This window comes from Zonotrichia leucophrys, unplaced genomic scaffold (genome assembly GCF_028769735.1).
Source record: "Zonotrichia leucophrys gambelii isolate GWCS_2022_RI unplaced genomic scaffold, RI_Zleu_2.0 Scaffold_83_194374, whole genome shotgun sequence".
In the NCBI taxonomy this organism is placed as follows: Eukaryota; Metazoa; Chordata; class Aves; order Passeriformes; family Passerellidae; genus Zonotrichia; species Zonotrichia leucophrys.
This window is the reverse complement of record NW_026992288.1, coordinates 74,084-92,149: the sequence shown is the minus strand read 5'-3', so window position 1 is coordinate 92,149 and position 18,066 is coordinate 74,084. Positions and strand designations below refer to the sequence as shown.

The 18,066-nt window shown below is 48.6% G+C and overlaps 1 long non-coding RNA gene across 1 annotated transcript; it reads right to left on the bottom strand.

Annotated features, from left to right (window-relative positions):
- Positions 1 to 2,986: 2,986 nt before the first annotated feature.
- Positions 2,987 to 5,914, bottom strand: LOC135460661 (uncharacterized). The gene is made up of 4 exons (XR_010443273.1): positions 5,610 to 5,914; positions 4,608 to 4,648; positions 3,847 to 3,967; positions 2,987 to 3,124 (listed from the first exon to the last, which is right to left on the bottom strand). It is a non-coding gene; the product is annotated as an uncharacterized LOC135460661 (long non-coding RNA).
- Positions 5,915 to 18,066: the final 12,152 nt, after the last annotated feature.

Sequence of the window (18,066 nt, the reverse complement as noted above, 5' to 3'; positions counted from 1 at the left end):
GGGACCCCCCGGCAGCGTCCCCGTGTCCCCCAGGACCAGAGCCTGGGCCAGGGCTCCTTCACCCTGCTATCAACGAGGGCTTGAGAGCACTGAAAAAATCCCCAGCAAGAGATCAGAAAAACCAGATTTAATATTAAGGGACAGCAGCACAAAGTTCTTTGGCAAGAGTCACTCTGCTCCTGACTGGACACTTCAGGCACACCAAGGAAACAAAGCAACAACAAAATCAAATCAAATCCAGGAAATCAAAACAAAAATGAACTGAGAACTGTTCCTGTGTGTGTGTGTGACACAGGGACAGTGAGGGCAAAGATAAAAGGAATATAGCCTAAGGCTTAACAACCCTCACACTTAACAGGACTTAACTTACACCTTAAATGTAACCGATACCTTAAACATCAAAGTTTATCAAAATAACAGCACTTAACAGTATTTAACTTTACTTATAACCTATGACTTAGCAATTTAACAGAGGAATAACACTTAACAATATTTAACTTAGTTAATAACTTAAATTAAATGTAACCGTTTTGCAAAAGAACAACTCCTAGGAGAATTGAACTTAGCTTAGACCTCATGACTGAACCTTACTTACAGCTATCTGGATATCTGAGTGACTCAGCTATCCAAGGCACTCAAACCCCTCAGAGAGCAGCATTTCTTCCCCTTTTCCCCAGCACAGGCACTCCCGTGTGCACACAGACACAGAGTCAGTGCAAGGCACCTGTGAGCAATTCCCCTGAGGGCAGGAAATGCTCACTGTGGATCCTTTGGCATCTCAGCAGCAAAGGGCAAAGGGTTGAGCCTGGAGGAGTGGGGGGATCGGCCCAGGCTCCGTCGTTGTTCAGGATCCCCGAGTGCAGCAAACCGGAGAGTTCCTGCTGGGAGAGGCCCCACTCAGAGGGAGTCACTGGCCCAGGAGAGATGCAAGGGCTTCTTTTGGAGCGCTGTTTGCAGGGCCCCAAGAGAGGGGCTTCAGTCCCAGCAATGGGTCATCCTGGCCACACTTGGCACCAACAGCTTTCTTTGGCAGTGTGAGAACAGGGATGTTGTGCCACTGAGGGAACAAAAACAGTTCCTAGGGCTGCTGCTAAAGGAACCAGGAGCTGGTTGAGCAGCAGCAGTGCCTGGAGCAGACAGTGTTTGTGATGAGCTGCAGAGGAGCTGAGCCCAGGGGCTGTTGGCCAAGGTCCAGGCCCAAGGAGCATTTCTCAGCTGGCAGGGCGGCCTGAGAAGGGGAGGGGGGAATGCAGCAGCACAGGGCCCATGGAACCAAGGGACCATTGTGACTCTGTGGGGCCTCATGAAATCATGGAGAGCACTGTGACATTGCTCGGCCTCATGGAACAAAGGGGACTGTACTGACACTGTGTGACTCCATGGAATGTAGGGATCATTGTGACACTGAGAGGTCCGATCAAAACAAGGGTCCATTGTGACACCATGGGGCCTCCTGGAACTGTGGAGACCATTGTGACACTCTGGAGTGTGATGGAACCAAGGAGCCATTGTGACACTTTGAGGCCCCATGGAGCCAAAGGTCCATTGTGACATTGTAAGGCCTTGGGGAACCATGGAGAGACCATTAAGACACTTCACAACGTCACGGAACCAAGGGGCCATTTTGACACTGAGGGAACTCATGAAATCATGAAGACCCTTGTGACACTTTGAGGCCCCATGGATAAGCAAAGCATTGTGACACTGTGAGGCCTCATTGCACCAGTGAGACCATTGTGACCATAGCGGTCCCCACAGAACCAAGAGGACCATTGTGATACTGTGGGGCCTCATGAAACCAAGAGGCCTTTGTGACAATGCAAGGCTGCATGGAACCAAAGTTCCATTGTGACATTGTGGAGCCTTGTGTCATCAGTGGTCTATTGTGACACTGCCCAACCAAAGGAGACCATTGCGACACTGCAGGGCTGCATAGAACGTAGGGGCCATGGTGACATTGTAGAACTCCATTGGACCAAGGGTTCATTGTGACACAGCAGGACTGTGTGGAACCAAAGCTCCAAGGTGACACAGAGGGGCCTCCTTATAGTAAACCCTATGGACCTGGGTAAGGCTCCATGGAGGATTGAACAATAGGAACTGCTGAGACAGCAACATAAGTTCCTGTCTCTCTGATCTCTGCCCCATAGCTTATCTCTGTAACCCTATAGGCTATGTTACCTAAACCCTAACTATTGGTCAAGTTTGGATCCCCCTTAACCCAATGAAAGGGGCCTACTTTAGCCCATTTGACAGAAGAACAGCTGTCGCTGAGACCCTTCACAGACTCCCCCAATGAAGCCATCACTGTGGAACACCAGGACCTCCTTCTCCTCTCTTGCCTTCTGCTGCCCTCAGCCAAGGGCAACCTACCTAGCAAGCAAGAGCTGAGATCCTAAGAGAGCTTGCAACCACTAAAGAGCTGATAATCACCAAGCTTGCTAAGAGGGTTAGCCCGCAGCATCAGCCTCCGGCTAGCCTAGCTTTAGGGCACCCTGTCTCCCTGAGGACTGGGCTCCCGGGCTATCTTGCACTGCTTGATAATAAGGCCAGAATACAGGCTTTATTATATCTCCTATCATCAATGGCCCATTGTGACAGTGTGGAGCCAAAGGAGACCATTGTGACACAGCAAAGCCCCAGGGTCCAAAGGTCCATTGTGACATTGCAGGGCTCATGGAACAGAGGAGAGACATGACATTGTGGGGCCTGGGGAACCATGGAGACCATTGTGACACAGCAAGGCCTCATGGAATCATTGGGACCATTGTGACACTGCAGGGCCTTCTGGAACCTAGGGGCCAGTGTGAAACTGTGGGACCCCATCGACCCAAGGGTCCATTGTGACACTGCACGACTTTGCCCTTGTGACACAGCTGGACTCCATAGAAACAAGTTGTCATCATGGCACTGTGGGGCCTCATGGATCCAAGGCAGCATTGTGACACTATGGGGCCCTACAAAACTAAGGGAACATGAAACAGGTCTGGCTGGTTTGGCCTCCCAGGGGCTGCCTGATAAATCACCTTGGCATGTTGAGGGTCTCATCTCATCTCCTATTCAAATGATGGGGCTCTGTGCCTTCCTTCCCAATTGAAAAGAGCTCTCCTTCTCCTCCAGGCACCTGTGGACAGAACTGCGATTTCACCTCCAAATTTCCTTATACCCAGGGATTGTTCACATAGGAATACTGCCAGGACAAGTCTGTCTTGCAGTGGTTTTACAAAGGTCACCTCCCATCTATCCCCAAAACACTGGGGAAGGCTCCATGCTCTCCTTCCTATGGGAAAAAACCGTCCTGCTTCTCCAGGCGCCCATGGCCGAGATTGGATTTCCACCTCCAAAATTCCCTAAATTCAAAGACTGCTCCCAGACAAAATCTGCCCTTATGGACAAGTCTGGCTGGCCTTGACCTAGTGAGGCTCTCACCTGCCTTCCAAACACTGTGGCTCTGTGCTATGGAATAGAACTGTCCTTCTTGCCCAGGTGCCCATGGCCAAGATTGGGATTTCTACCTCCAACATTGTCTATTGTGAAAGACTGGAGGAGATCTTTGGCTGCAAACATTTCATGTGTGGGGGGGGAAGGGGCAGGTCCAGCCTTGCCCTGCCCTGGAACCCCAGCCCTGCACTGCCCTGGAACCCCAATCCCCCCAGAGCCTCTATCCCAGCCCAGCAGTGTCTGCCAGTCCCTGGCACAGCACAGGCAATGCTCCACAGCCACCTCTGCAGCCCCAGCCCAGCTCCTGAGGGACCAAATGAGCCCAAGTCCCACCTGGGGCAGGGCCCAGGAAGACCATGGGGTATTGAAGGCTGACCACAAGGCAAGCACCCATCTTGACCCTACCTCTTCTTGGAATTTCCATCTGAACACCACTGAAATCCAGGAGTTGGTAGCTGTGTGTATGTTTCTCCGTATCTTTTTTGTCTTTCTCTCTACTGTTTCTTCTTCTTCTGTTTCTGTGCTCCTGCAAATTTTCATTAACAATTAATTGAACAGGCTTCGAGTTTGTGAAGTTGAATGGGCCAAGTCAATGCCTTGAGAAGTGCTTTTTGTTGACTGAATATCTGTCATATTCTGACATGAGAAGAATTTTTAAAAGTAGTACAAAAGTTTTTGTGTAACTGACAACCTGTTAAACTACTAAGATACTGAACACGCCTCTGTGAAACACAAATGTTAAAGACAAAATACTCGGGAACCTCCTCTTTCTTTTCCAGTCAACAAAAAGCAGTGGGCCCTGACCCCGGCCCCCATCTCAACCAAACCAAACCAAGCAACCCTGCTGTGGGCTGAGCCCCTTTCCTCCTCCCCAGGCTGCCCCTCCTTCCCATCAGCCCCATTCTAACCAAACCAAACCCCAACAACTACCAAACAGGAAAACAAAAAAGGCTACAGAACCCCAACCAAAACAAAGCTAGCCACAGCTATTAAAATCTTACCATCAAGTCCCTTTCCTCCAACACAATTCAAACCAAAAACTCCTACAACCCACAACCCAGAAAAAATAACCCTACAACTAAAAACTTAAACACAAAAAAAAAGTCAAAAACAAACCATAAAACCAATCCTAACACAGCCAAACCACAACTTCCACCACAACTTACTGGCAGGTCAGGTGTCAGTCCTTTCAAAATGTAAATCCTCCCTTGAGTATAGGAAAAAAGCAAAATATAAGCATATAAAAAACAATCTGAAACCATCAAAGTCAGTAAAAAAGAAAATTAATCCCAAATAAAAAAAAATAAGAAACATTACCTAAATCTTAAAACTATAATCCTCTTATAAACTATAAAGAAAAAACTCTTTTTCTTTAAAACAAAAGAAACTATTAAAATATTTTCAAAATAATATCAAACAAAAACCTCCATACTAAAATAAAAAAAATGTTAAAATAACTGGAATTTCATCAAAAGTTTAAACAGGAATAAAAGTCCAGTATCCTCAAGAGAAAATCTCTATTCCCAGAGATCAAAATAATTTTAAAAGTAAATAATAAAAACTTTTACCTTTAAACAACTCATCTTTTAAACAATACCCCATAAGTCAACATGGCCCATCAGCAAACTGTAAAAAAGCTTGTAGCAATAAAAATGACTTCACATTAACTAACTTCTGCCAGCAACTGCTATCCATGACCAAATAAAGAACCACAAAAACCCTATTTTTTCCTCTTGTAAAAAAATCTCCATATGCTTAACACGAATACTTCTCTCTCAAGGTAATCTAATAAAAAGACTACTCTAGAAATAGTAAACTAACTAGAAATTTTAAGTTTCGTTTCTCCAGTTATCAGTAAAAAGTTGTAAAGACAAAAAAGTGTAATAAAGACTTTATTTTAATTCTTTCTACTTTTTTCTTTTTTAATTTGCTTTTAATAAAATTCATTTATACCTTATTAAAATTTTAGGCCTACTTTACCTTTCTTGTAATCCTATCTTACAACAAAATACATACATAAATAATTACCCAACAATAAAACCCACCACACTCACAAATCCATTAATTAAGAAATCTCAAAATTAGAAAAATCTTGAATTAACAAACCAAAACCACTACAAAGTCATAAAGAACCTTTTGCCAAAGTTTCTCTGCTTTTGTAAAGTTACCAGTAAAGGCTGTTTTGTTGTTTTGAGCTCCTGAGGATCTCCTGTTGGTATTTCTCCAGGGAGTCCAACTCACAGTACACAAACAATTCTAATTCACTTCAAATGTCTCAGTGAGAGATTTGTTTCAGGGATGGGAGTCAGGGCTTGTCTGTCCTGCTTGGCACAGCCCAGGCAGGGCTTTCCCAGCGACATTCCACATTCCATTTCCCAGCTGGAGCCGCTGGTGCCTCTGAGTTGTGCTGCCCCAGCCCCAGGGACGCTCTCCTTGTCTGCCCATTCCCCCACGGTCTCTGGGCAGGGATGGCCTCAGTGGGGGCTGCTGACATCCTCAGCACCTTGGAGGCTGCTGCTGAATTTTCCTGCTGCAGAGGCTTGTTCAGCCTTCAGCTCTCCAGAGCAGGAATTCTGTGTCCCAGGGCTCATTAACATTCAGAACACCTGAACAAGCCAAGCCTCTAGAGTTTGATTTAAGTGTTGATTGTATTTAGGTGTTCAAATATTTGTGGTTAATTTGATAGATTTCAGTAGTGTGTTCTAAGTGAATGCATGATATTTAAAAAGACAGTGAGAAAAGATTTTTTAGGTCCTGTTAGGGACTTCTTCCTGTTCATAAATCAGTCTGTGCAGTCTCCTATTGAGACTGAATCCAAGTACCTCCTCATGCAGTTTGAATAGATATGAAAATCAAGACCCTTCATGGCTGACAATCAATCAGACTCTGTCCCTACCCCCACCCCACCATTTCCCCCATCCAAGGCCTGGCACTCAGAGCAGCCTTGTGCAAATCTGAGCTCCCTCCAGCCCAGGCTGCACCTGCAGCTTTCAGCTCCTTGGCTCCAACTCCCACCTGCTTTCCTTGGAGAAGGATCTGCCCAAGACACAGAGGGATGTTCATTTCTTGTCAGCCAACAAAGCCAAGGGAAGGCACAGCTCCATCAAATGCAAAAGTCATTCCTTTGTTGGGTATTAAATCCACATTCTACAGCAGACAGCCTGAGAGCAATGGAAAACACCTTCTGTGCCCAGCACAGATCCCAAGGTCCCCCCAAACCCTCCCTGCCCCAGTTCTGCCCAGATTTGCTCTTTGCATACACGAGTCACACACTGAAGTCAGGATCTCCCTCCATGCCCAGAGGGAGGAAAAGAGAGAACGGGGACAAAGAGCTCTCCTGTGCAGAGCCAAAGTCCAAGTGCCTCTGCAGTGGGAACCACAACTCATCAGGTTTGTGTCCTTTGGGCTTAGGGACTGGTGATACTCAGAGGCACAGAAAGGTTTCTTGCCAACAACCACAAGTTGAATATTTGAACAGTTTAACAACCATCACAGCTCTTTCCTCAGCTCTCTGTGATGTTCCAGCGGCATCTGACATGTCCACCATCCCCAAGGGATTTCTGTACAGGAACAGTTTTAGACAAAGACATAAGGTAATTCTGTGATAGATAAAAACACAATTAAGATGATATTTATTATATATTTATTTGAACTTCAGAAATATTGGCCAATTTCTTCCAGCTCAAAGCATGAAGCCAGTCAGTTGACAGGCACTTGAATGAGCAGAGAGCATCTAGAGGAGGAAATCCGAGAGCAGTAGAAGTACATAGATTCACCTGCTGTAAAGGAAGAGATGTCCTTAGACATGGCCATTTCAACAGAAGAGCTGAAAACACCTGAAGGAAAATGGAGAGGAAGTAATAAAGAAAATATTGGTCACACCAGTAGAAGGCAAGATCAGTATTTTTCATCCTGCCGTCTGTACACCTCCAAGAAATTCCTGTTCCTGATGGGAAAACTGTGCCATTTCTTAACAGTACTCAAATGACCCAGATAATAAAGATTTGCTTGTATATTATGAAACTAACAGATAATAAAAGCTGTGCCCCTATCCAGGCAGACATCAGTTGTGTGCCCATGAACAGCCAGTTCCACTTGTGCCCTGAGGTGCCCAACTGGGATTGGATCACTCAGAGAGCACTTGAGGGAGAACAGAGCACCTTGTAAGCTGCAGGTCCCTGACAGCCCTGAAGGGCCCCTGTCCCATCAACATCTGCTCTGCTCCAGTGTGAAACAGGGCCCAGCATGGTGCCGGGATCATCAGAGAGCTGAGGTGTGTGCTGGAATTCAATGCCCTCCCCATCCCACAGCAGCCCTGCATTTCCCTCCTGCAGCCTTGGTCTCCAGCACAGCCATGGAGGCTCTCTGGTCTCTGGACTGTTGCTGCAGCCCCCAAGGGCAGCTGAGCTCTGCCTTTGGCACAGTCAGGCCTGGCCAGCACAGGCCATGCTCAGCAATTGCTTGTGTGTGCCTGGCCTTGCTGTCAGCCCCGGCAGCGGCTGCGTGGCCCCTTTGTGGCCCTGTGCTGGCCCAGCCATGGTGGCCCAGCCCCTGTGCAGGCCCAGCCCAGGCCAGCAGCATTGCGGCTGGGAACGGCCCCTGTGCCGTGGTGCCCACAGCAGCCTTGGGGCTCTGTGACCCATGGCCTCTCTGCTGGGCAGCCTCTGCCAGCTCCTGCAGAGCCCGTGGCACCTGTGGGCCTGCACAGACAGCCCTGCCACAGGCTCTGTGGCCTCTGGGCCAGCAGAGAGGCAGCCAGGGCTGGCCATGGCCGGGAACAGGCCGTGAGCCCCACAGGAGGATGGAGCTGGGCCACAGCCAAACCCAGCCCAGGCCAAAGCTGGGCTCAGCAGCCAGGGCTGCCAATGCATGGGCACAGAGGCTGGTGCTGACAAATGTCCTGGGCCCCCTCCCTGCTCCGTCCATGCCACCAAGGGCACAGCAGCAGCTGCAGCTGCCACAGGACTCAGCCCCAGCCGTGGGGGAAGGTGCTTGGCCAAAGCCAAAGGAGGCTCCCTGGCTGCCCTACTGCCCTCGGGCTGAGGTGCTGAGAGCTCTGCAGCCCCTGCTGCCATCCCATCTGCCCAGGGCAGCACAAGAGCCCCGGCCTTGGGGCCCTCAAGAGCTGCTCCTGCTCCAGGCCCAGGGCCCATCCCAGAGCTGGAGCAGCCACAAAGCTGTGCCCATTTCTGTTCATTGCTGCTCTGATGGGGATGGATCCTCAGCCACTTGGAGGTTGCTGATGAATTTTACTCCTCCAGAGGCCTCTTCTTTCTTGAGCTACTCAGTTGAGGAATTCAGTGAAAAAGGCTATTAAACATTTGTTTAAAACATTTAAACAAGAAAACCCCTCTGGAAAATTTGAAGTTTTCAATTGTTCTGCGGTTAATTAGTCAGATTTCAGAGGTATATTTAAAGTGCATATGGTATATTGAAAACTAAGCAGAGAGAACTGGTTTTGTCCAGTTTTCTTTTCTTGTTTATAGATTGGTATCAGCAATGTCCAGTTGATATTGACCCCTAATCCCTTCAAATGCAGTCTGAATAGATATGAAAATCATGACCCTTCATGGCTGACAATCAATCACACTTTGTTCCTACCCCCACCCTGCCATTTCCCTCACCCAACCCCTGGCACTCAGAGCAGCTGAGGAATGGAGTCACATCTAGGGGTGTCCCCAGGGCTCAGAATTGGGGCCCGGTCAGTTCAATCTCTTTATTGCTGATCTGGATGAGGCCATCAAGGGCACCATCAGTCAGTTCCCAGGTGAGCCCAAGCTGGGTGGGAGTGTGGCTGTGCTGGAGTGCAGGAAGCTCTGCAGAGGGATCTGGACAGGCTGGAGCCATCCATGGGCCCAGGACAATTGAATGAGGTTCACCAAGGCCAGCGGACAAGCCCTGCCCTGGGCTCACAATCAGCCTCCAAATCCCTGGCTGTGCCCTGCCCCGATCCCCACAGCCTGTCCTGTATCCTTCATCCCTGCATTTCCAGGGACTTTGTGGGACAAGGGAGCTCTGCTCTGAATATGGAGGGAGGTGCAAGTGCCACCATTGGAGTGGGAAGCACAACTCATCAAGTTTGTGTCCTTTGGGGATCAGGAACTGGTGAGACTCAGAGGCACAGAAAGTTTCTCTTCATGGCAAACAGACCCAAGTTGAGCAGAAAACAATTTAATAACAATCACGCTCTTCCCTGAGCTATGTGCAATGTCTAAGCAGCATCTGATGTTCAATATCCACAAGTGATTTCCATACTAAAATTAATTTCAGGCAAACGGCGTTTTGTGATAGGTATAAACACAATTAAGTTCTTGTATCAGCATGCTCATCCTTGAGTGGGGGCAAAACAGCTCAAAGAATTCCTGATTTGCAGAGCTGACAGCGGTGGATGGAGAAGGGACTCAGGCTGCTCTTGGTGTTGAGGAAATGCTGAAAGCAGCCTGACTCATTTAATCTCCTCATGCCCTGGCTGATCTCCCCTCTTTCCCCTTCCACTCATTGACTTTTGTCTCCCACTAGCACCGCCGGTAAAGAGCCCGGCTCTGTGTTCTCCATCCCCTCCTGGCTGGCACTGCCGGGCTGGCATGAAGAGCCCCTCAGCCTTCCCTGTTTCAGGCTGGACCAGCCCAGCTCCCTCAGCCTCTGCTCACAGCCCAAGGGCTCCAGCCCCACCTTGGAGGCCCTTCCCAGACCCTGCTCCAGCTGCCAGACATCTTTCCTGACCTGAGCAACCCAAACCAGGCCACAGTGACCTGGATAATTCCCGTCCTTGATGTCCCGGTCACACAACCCTGGCCCCTTGTCCCCCTGTCAGGCCCTGGGATGGATCCTGTGGAACATCCTTTGGTGGAGGCTGTGGCTCCAGGTGGGCCGGGGGGATCCTGGGGAACAGGGACCCTGCTGGGCATGAACAGCATTGGACTTGTTGGCAGAAACGGTGAGGGGGAGCTGGGGCAGAGTGACCAAGCCAGTGACCTGACACAGCCCTGCTGGGATGTCACACAGCCCCTCTGTGATGCCACAGCCTGCTCTGTGATGTCACAGCCCAGTCTCTAATGTCACAGAGCTGGTCTCTGATGTCACACCAGAGTCTGTGATGCCATAGTCTGCCCTGTGATGTCACAGGTGGATCTGTGATGTCACAGATATGGCCTATGATGTCATAGCTGCTCAATGACCTCACATAACCCACTCTGTGATGTCACAGCCCACTCTGTCACCTCTTGCTACCAGATGAGAAATTGTCTACACCAGCTGAGCTGACACCTGGAGCTTGTTCTCCACCACTACAGGCCTATGGAAACCACACAATGCCCATTGTGTGAGAAGGGGAACTGGAAGCTCACCAGCCTCAGTGTCCTGCCAGATCAGCCAGGCCCACTGGAACATTGGGGTCCACCATCAGCAAGGATCACCAGAGAGACCCCCAGGGCAGAAGAACCCATGGGTAAAGGGGAGGGGAAATATGTTAATGATTTTGGAGAAATTATTATCATATGTATGTTTAGTCCAGGACAATCAATGAATATGTGTGCAAAATACAGAATATAAACAGAAACCTTCCTGTACTCAGCCTGCATAGCTTTGAGAGGAGCTATCCCCTGGGCATCCAGCTGAATTAAGAATGCTGCTTCTTAATGCTACACTGGTGCTAAGGAGTTCTCTCTTTTACTGAATTTTTGGTAACACTCTCACTGCCAAGGAAAGCTCTGTCTCCTGCTGTTCACAAACAGAGAAGGGCTGGTGGCAGATGCGGGGCTCGGAGGCTGCCTGGGCCACAGTGACCATGAAATAATCAAGTTTTCAATGTTCTGTGAAAGAAGGAGGGGCAGCAACAAAACTTCTGCACTGGAATTAGGAAGGGCAGACTTTGGCCTATTTAGGATGCAGATTTGGGGAGCACCAGATCAGGTACTGATTGTTTTAAGGGAAACAGGCCTTAAACCAAAGGAGTCCAAGAAGGATGGACACATTTCAAGAAAATCATCTTTAGGGGGAAGGAGCAGCCTGTCCCAGTGCGGCAAAAGATGAGCTAGTGAGGTAAATGTCTGGCCTGGCAGGGCATGGAGCTTTCCTAGGAACTCAGGGAAAAAGGGCCATCAACTCAGGAAGTATTTAAGGATATTGTTAGGTTATGCAGAAACAAAAGTTGGGTGGTGAAAGCTCAATTAGAACTTAACCTGGCAGCTTCTGTAAGAAGAATAAAAAATGTTTTTTTAAAAAGTTTATAACAAAAGGAGGGAGAAGAACCACAACCCTTTATTGATTCCAGTTGATAACAGAGTAACTGAAGATAAGTAAAAGACTAAGCTACTTAATATCTTGTTTTTATTTTCAATATTAGGACAGGCTGTCCTCAGGAAAAGTGTTCTCCTGAGCTGGTAGATGATCACAGGGAGCAGAACAGCCCCCTGGAATCCATGAGGAAGCAGTTGATGACCTGCTGAGACACTCAGGTGCTCACAGGTGTATGGGATTGGATGGGATCCATCCTAGGGGGATCAGGGAGCTGTGGATGAGATCCCCAAGCTGCTCTCCATCATTTACCATCAGTCCTGGCTCAGCAGGGAGGTCCCAGAGGACTGGAGGTTCCAGTGTGAGTCCATCCCCAAGAAGGGCTGGAAGGAGGATCTGGGGAACTCCAGGCCTGTCAGCCTGACCTGGGTGCCCAGCAAGGTTATGGAACAGATCACCTTGAGTGCCATCACAGGGCACCCACAGGATGGCTGAGGGATGAGAGACAGCCAGCGTGAATTTAGGGGTGCCAGGTCCTTCCTGACCAACCTGGTCTCCTTCTATGACCAGGTGACCCACCTGTGGATGTGGGAAAGGCTGTGGATGTTGTGTGCCGGCAATTCAGCAAAGCCTTTGACACTGTCTCTGTCAGCATTCCCTGGAAAAGCTGCAGCCCACAGCTTCCCTCCTCGCTGGGAGATTTAAGAGCTGGCTGGAGGCTGGGCCCAGAGAGTGGTGGGGATGGTGCTGCACCCAGCTGGTGTCCAGGCACTGGTGGTGTCCCCCAGGGATCTGTGTTGGTCCCAGTCCTGTTTAATATCTTCACTGATGATCTGGGTGAGGGGATCGAGTCCACCATGCACAAATTGCAGGTGGCACCAATCCAGGTGTGAGTGTGGGTCTGCTGGAGGGCAAGACAAGAAGACACAGCATTAAGCTGCACCAGAGAAGGTTCAGGCTGGACAATAGGAAGAAGTTCTTCAGAGAAAGGATGAGTGGGCATTGGAATGGGCTGGCCAGGGGGGAGGTGACAGAGTCACTGTCCCTCTCCAGTGGTACTTAGTGGCATGGTCAGGGTAACAAGGCAGTATTAGGGCATTGGTTGGACTTGATGATCCCAAAGGTCTTTTCCAGCCTATTTGATTCTGTCATTCTGTGATGATTGGGACACTCTGGGGCCATTGTGACACTGTGGGGCCTTGTGGAACTAAGAGGACCATGGTGACACCGTGCAGCCCCACAGAACCAGGGGTCCAACGTCGTGCTATGGGGCAAAATGGAACCAGGGAGTGCACCGTGACACTCTGGGTCCTTGTGGAACCACAGGGGCCATTGTAACACTGCAGGGCCTTGTGTAACCAAGGGGTTTCACCATTTTCACACTGTAAAACCAAGGAGACCATTGGGAGACTCCAGGGCCCAGAGGAACCAAGGGGCCATTCTGACACTGTGGGGCCTCATGGAACCAAGGGGACATTGTGACACTGCAGGATCCTGTGTAACCAAGGGGCCACTGTGGCACAACGAGGCCTCAAGGAGGCCACTGTGTGGCCTCGTGGAAACAAGGAGTCCGTTGTGATATTGAGGGGACTTGAGGAACCACAGAGACCATGCTGACAGTGTGGGACCTCATGTAACCATGGGGCCATTGTGACACTCTGGGGCCCCATGGAACCAAGGGGCCACTGTGGAACTGCAGCACCAACGAGAACACTGTGACACTCTGAAGCCCCATGGTAGCAAAGAGTCCATTGTCACATTTTGGGGCCCCATGGAACCAAGGAGACCAGTGTGACAGTGCAGGGCCTGGTGTAAGCAAGAGGCCACTGTGACATTGAGGGGCCCCATGGAACCAAGGACATCTTTGCAAATGACACCAAGCTGGGTGAGTGTTGATCTGCTGGAGCATAAGAGGGCTCTGCACAGGGCCCTGGACAGGCTGAATCCAGGGAACAAATCCAACAAGGTGAGGTTGAACAAATCCAAGTGCCAGGCCCTGATATTTGGCTCCAGTGCTACAGGCTGGGGACAGAGTGGCTGGACAGCAGCCAGGCAAAAAGGAACCTGCGGGGACTGAGGGACAGCAGGCTAGACATGAGACAGCAGTGTGCCTAGGTAGCCAAGTGAGGGACCAATCACATGACGCCTTGCTGGTATGTTAGCCTGACTGACAGGGCACACTCAGCGAGGGGCGAGGGGGAAGGGAGAAGGTATAGGCACACCTGAGAAGGGACCCGGAAGTTTTAAACAGGACATTGCAACACACCGCAACACCTCCCCCTAGTTTTGTTTAAAAAGAAGAGGACTGTGTTTATGGTGCAGAATGATTGCCAAACCATGGTTGGTAAATCGGTTCTTCTTCTACAGGAGGGTCAGTGTTTTCTACTGAGGCTTCCAGGTCATCCACTGGAGCACTGAGGGCTTCCAAATGGTAGACCTCAGGAGGGGGAGATGAGCTAGAGAGTAACTTGAGAACCATGCGTTTGATTAGTCCAAAAACCAATGCTAACAACTACAATAACTATAACTAAAATAAACAGCACTAAAAACACAGTTTTCAGAATAGATCCCAACCAGCCCGCGAGTCCCCAGCTTTTGAACAGTCCATTCAGCCAGTTGTCAGTTTCTCTGTTGATGACTGAGAGCCTTTGTCAAGGTAGTCCATATGTGGTTTGGGCTGCGGTAGGAGATCGCAGGTGGGATGATCACGAGTAGGACGAGAAGCAGGCTCGGTATCATGGCGTCTTGATGGGACAGTGGGATCTAAACTGGTACAAGGAACTTGAGACAAACATATATTACAAACTATTCCAGATAGGAGGCTTAAATGGAATTTCCTCTAGAGAACGCGTGCGGCATTTTCTTCTCCAGGCAGTGTGAGCAACCTGGGGTGCTTCTGCAGATTTCTCTGAGACTTTGGGAACATAGGGCTTTACCCATTTGGAAGGAACCCACTTTAAACCAGAGGGGGTGGACACACAGGCGTATCCACGTCCCCAAGTAACCAATTTGTAAGGTCCCACCATTTTCCAAGTCTCAGGGTCCTTTACTAAAACCGGAGGTTTTTCTTTCATCAACCTGTGACTGCTCCCCCCAAAGTGGCGTAGGATGGGTGGGTTCAGGCTGTCAAAAGAACAATTCAGAAAATTGATTGTGAATAGTGCCCTGGATAACCAGATGTGGGGAGGTTCTACCTTCAGAACCTGTTGTTGCTGGTCCAGGACCCTTTTAATATCACGGTGAGTTCTTTCTACAATGGCTTGACCTGTAGGGGAGTAGGGGATGCCAGTTTTATGCTCTACTCTCCATTGCTGCAGGAAGCTCTCAAATTCCTTGGATTTATAAGCAGGCCCATTATCAGTTTTCAGCTCCTTGGGGATGCCCATGAAAGAAAAAGCCTGTAAGAGGTGCTTAATAGCATCAATAGATGATTCTCCTGTGTGGGCAGAAGCATAGACCGCTCCAGAAAAGGTATCTACACTAACATGAACATATTTCTGCCGTCCAAAAGCCTGTATGTGTGTCACATCTGTTTGCCACAGTTCACAACTGTTCAGTCCCCTTGGGTTTGCTCCCGTACTCACTGTAGGGAGTGCATGTTGTTGGCAATTTGGGCACGTGGCCACAATCGCTTTGGCCTGTTCTCGAGTGATGTTGAACTGGCGAACCAGGCCAGGTGCATTTTGGTGGAAAAGCTGGTGGCTGATTTTTGCCTCTTCAAAAACATTTGGGAGAGTGGCCATCACTGCAGGTGCAGCAAGAGCATCTGCCCTTCTGTTGCCTTCAGCGATAAACCCTGGCAAGTCAGTGTGTGACCTGACATGCATCACATAAAAGGGTTGCTCTCGGTGAGTGACTAACTTTACCAGTATTGAGAGCAATTCAAAAAGTGCGATGTTAGATACATCTTGCAGTATTGCTTGATCTGCTCTGGACACTACTCCTGCCACGTATGCAGAGTCTGTAATCAGATTAAATGGTTCTGAGAACCTTTCAAAAGCCCTAACAACCGCAGCCAATTCAGCAACCTGAGGTGAACCTTCCACCTCAGCAATGTCCGTCTCCCACTGCTGGGTTTGAGGATCCTTCCAAGTCATAACGGACTTGTGTGACCTCCCGGACGCATCTGTAAAGACAGTCAGAGCCCTTTTTAAAGGTCTCCTACTTAGAGCAGTTCTTAATTTTCAAGTAAATTGAACATCTTGCTCAAACAATTTGTGAGCGGACCGTGCTACCGAAAATTGTCCTGAGTAGGAATCCAGAGCAAACGGCAACACTTCATTTTCTTGAAACAATTGTTCCAGTATTTTCATAGTATTTTGACCTGATTTTAACTCACCTGGAATGTGAATGCACTTAAAATCACATCCTGCTAACTCCTTGATCCGGGTCCTTGCTTTCCGGATCAGTTCTGCTGCCAGCTCCTGAGGCTTTGTCAGTCTCTTGGACCTTTTGTGACTGAGGAAAACCCATTCTGTGATCAAGAGAGAGTCCCTCTGGTCCCGGTCCTTTTTTGGTGTGTCCTTTGCCTTAGATGTTTGTTTTTCCTCCCACTGGAAAATAATTCCATGGAGGTGTGGCAACTTACCTAGGATGATAAATTTGAATGGCAGGTCAGGCCGGCATCGGTGGGCCTGTCTTGTGGACATTGCAATCTGAACCTTTTCTAGAGCTTTCCGTGCCTCTGGGGTAATAGACCTAGGAGCACCTGGGTCCTCTCCCCCTTTTAATAAATTGAAAAGAGGGGCAAGGTCTTCATTAGTCAGACCAAGCCATGGTCTTACCCAATTCAAAGACCCACACAACTTGTGGACATCCGCAAGGGTCTTGATCCTTGGATTGATTTCTAGTTTTTGAGGAACAATGGTCCTATTTCCAATTTCTAAGCCTAAATACTTCCAAGGTGGCATCTTTTGAATTTTCTTTTCCTGGAGCTCGAACCCTGCAACAATCAATGCATCGATCGTTAGGTCAAACGCATGTGTGAGTAAATCATCATTGGGGGCACACACAAGGATATCATCCATATGATGATAGATGATGGCCTTCTCTGCGGCTGCACGCACTGGGGAAAGCGGGGAAGAGACATACCACTGGCAGATAGCTGGAGATACCTTTAATCCCTGAGGAAGAACGGTCCAATGGTACCTTTTCATAGGAGCTTCTAAATTGATAGAAGGGACTGAGAATGCCAAACGCGGTGCATCGTCAGGGTGCAATGGGATTTGGAAAAAACAATCTTTAATATCAATAACAGCTAATTTCCAATCTTGGGGAAGCATTGTTGGGGATGGCATACCAGGTTGGGGAGAACCCATATCTTCAATTACATTATTAATTTGTCAGAGGTCACAGAGGAGTCGCCACCTCTTTTTGTCAGCTTTTTGGATGACAAACACTGGAGAGTTCCATGGGAACATGGTCTCCACAATGTGGCCCTTTCTTAGTTGCTCTTGTACTAGTTCCTCAAGCACCTTTATTTTTTGTTTACTGAGTGGCCACTGTTTCACATCAACTGGTTTGTCTGTTTTCCACTTCAGTTTTTGGGTGGGGCGCTGTTGTTCAATGACTGCTGCACAAAAATGCTGTGGAGAGTCTGGAATATCAATTGTGACACCCCACTGGGCCATTAAATCTCTCCCTAACAAAGGTTCTGAATAATCTAACACAAATGGACGGATATTTGCCAATTGTCCGTTTGGCCCTCGAATTGATTAATGCTTTTGGATTGTTTTGCCAATTGCACACCTCCTACACCTCGAAGGTGACCAGCAACATTTTGTAAAGGCCAGTGTGCTGGCCAGTCTTGTACTAGAATCACTGTGCAGTCTGCACCTGTGTCTACAAGCATCTCAATGCGTTTAGACTCCCCACCCCCACTGACATTGCACCACAATTTGGGTTTATCTGTCCCAATAACTTGGACCCGAGCGACTGTGGGCCCCTGTTTATCGACATTTTCAGGTAAAGATGGCACAGGGATAGCTTGAGCAACAATGAGTCCCTTGGGAAGAAACAGGGGTGGGTGGAAACAGTGCAGGCTGAGAACAAATTGCTTGGGATCTGATGTTGTCATTCCCGGAGCAATTTCGATCTCTTGTGGTGTGTTTTTGTCCCCAATGACGATGTACTTACAACGAATTTGGTTCCAAGTACCCTTCTGTTCAGGATTGACAGAGACAAAATGCCAGTCAGTGTCCTTCAGGTGGAGTGACTGTCAGCTGCAACCTGTAAGGCTCATTGACAGAAGATGCGGTTAATACAGAATCACTTAAATCATAACAAAGGTTATTTTGTTTCACTTTCAACAGTGGACTAGCAGACTTGGTCTTTGAAGCACCTGCTTCACTTACACAAATGTTTATATTATAGCGCCTTGATTTGTTTTGC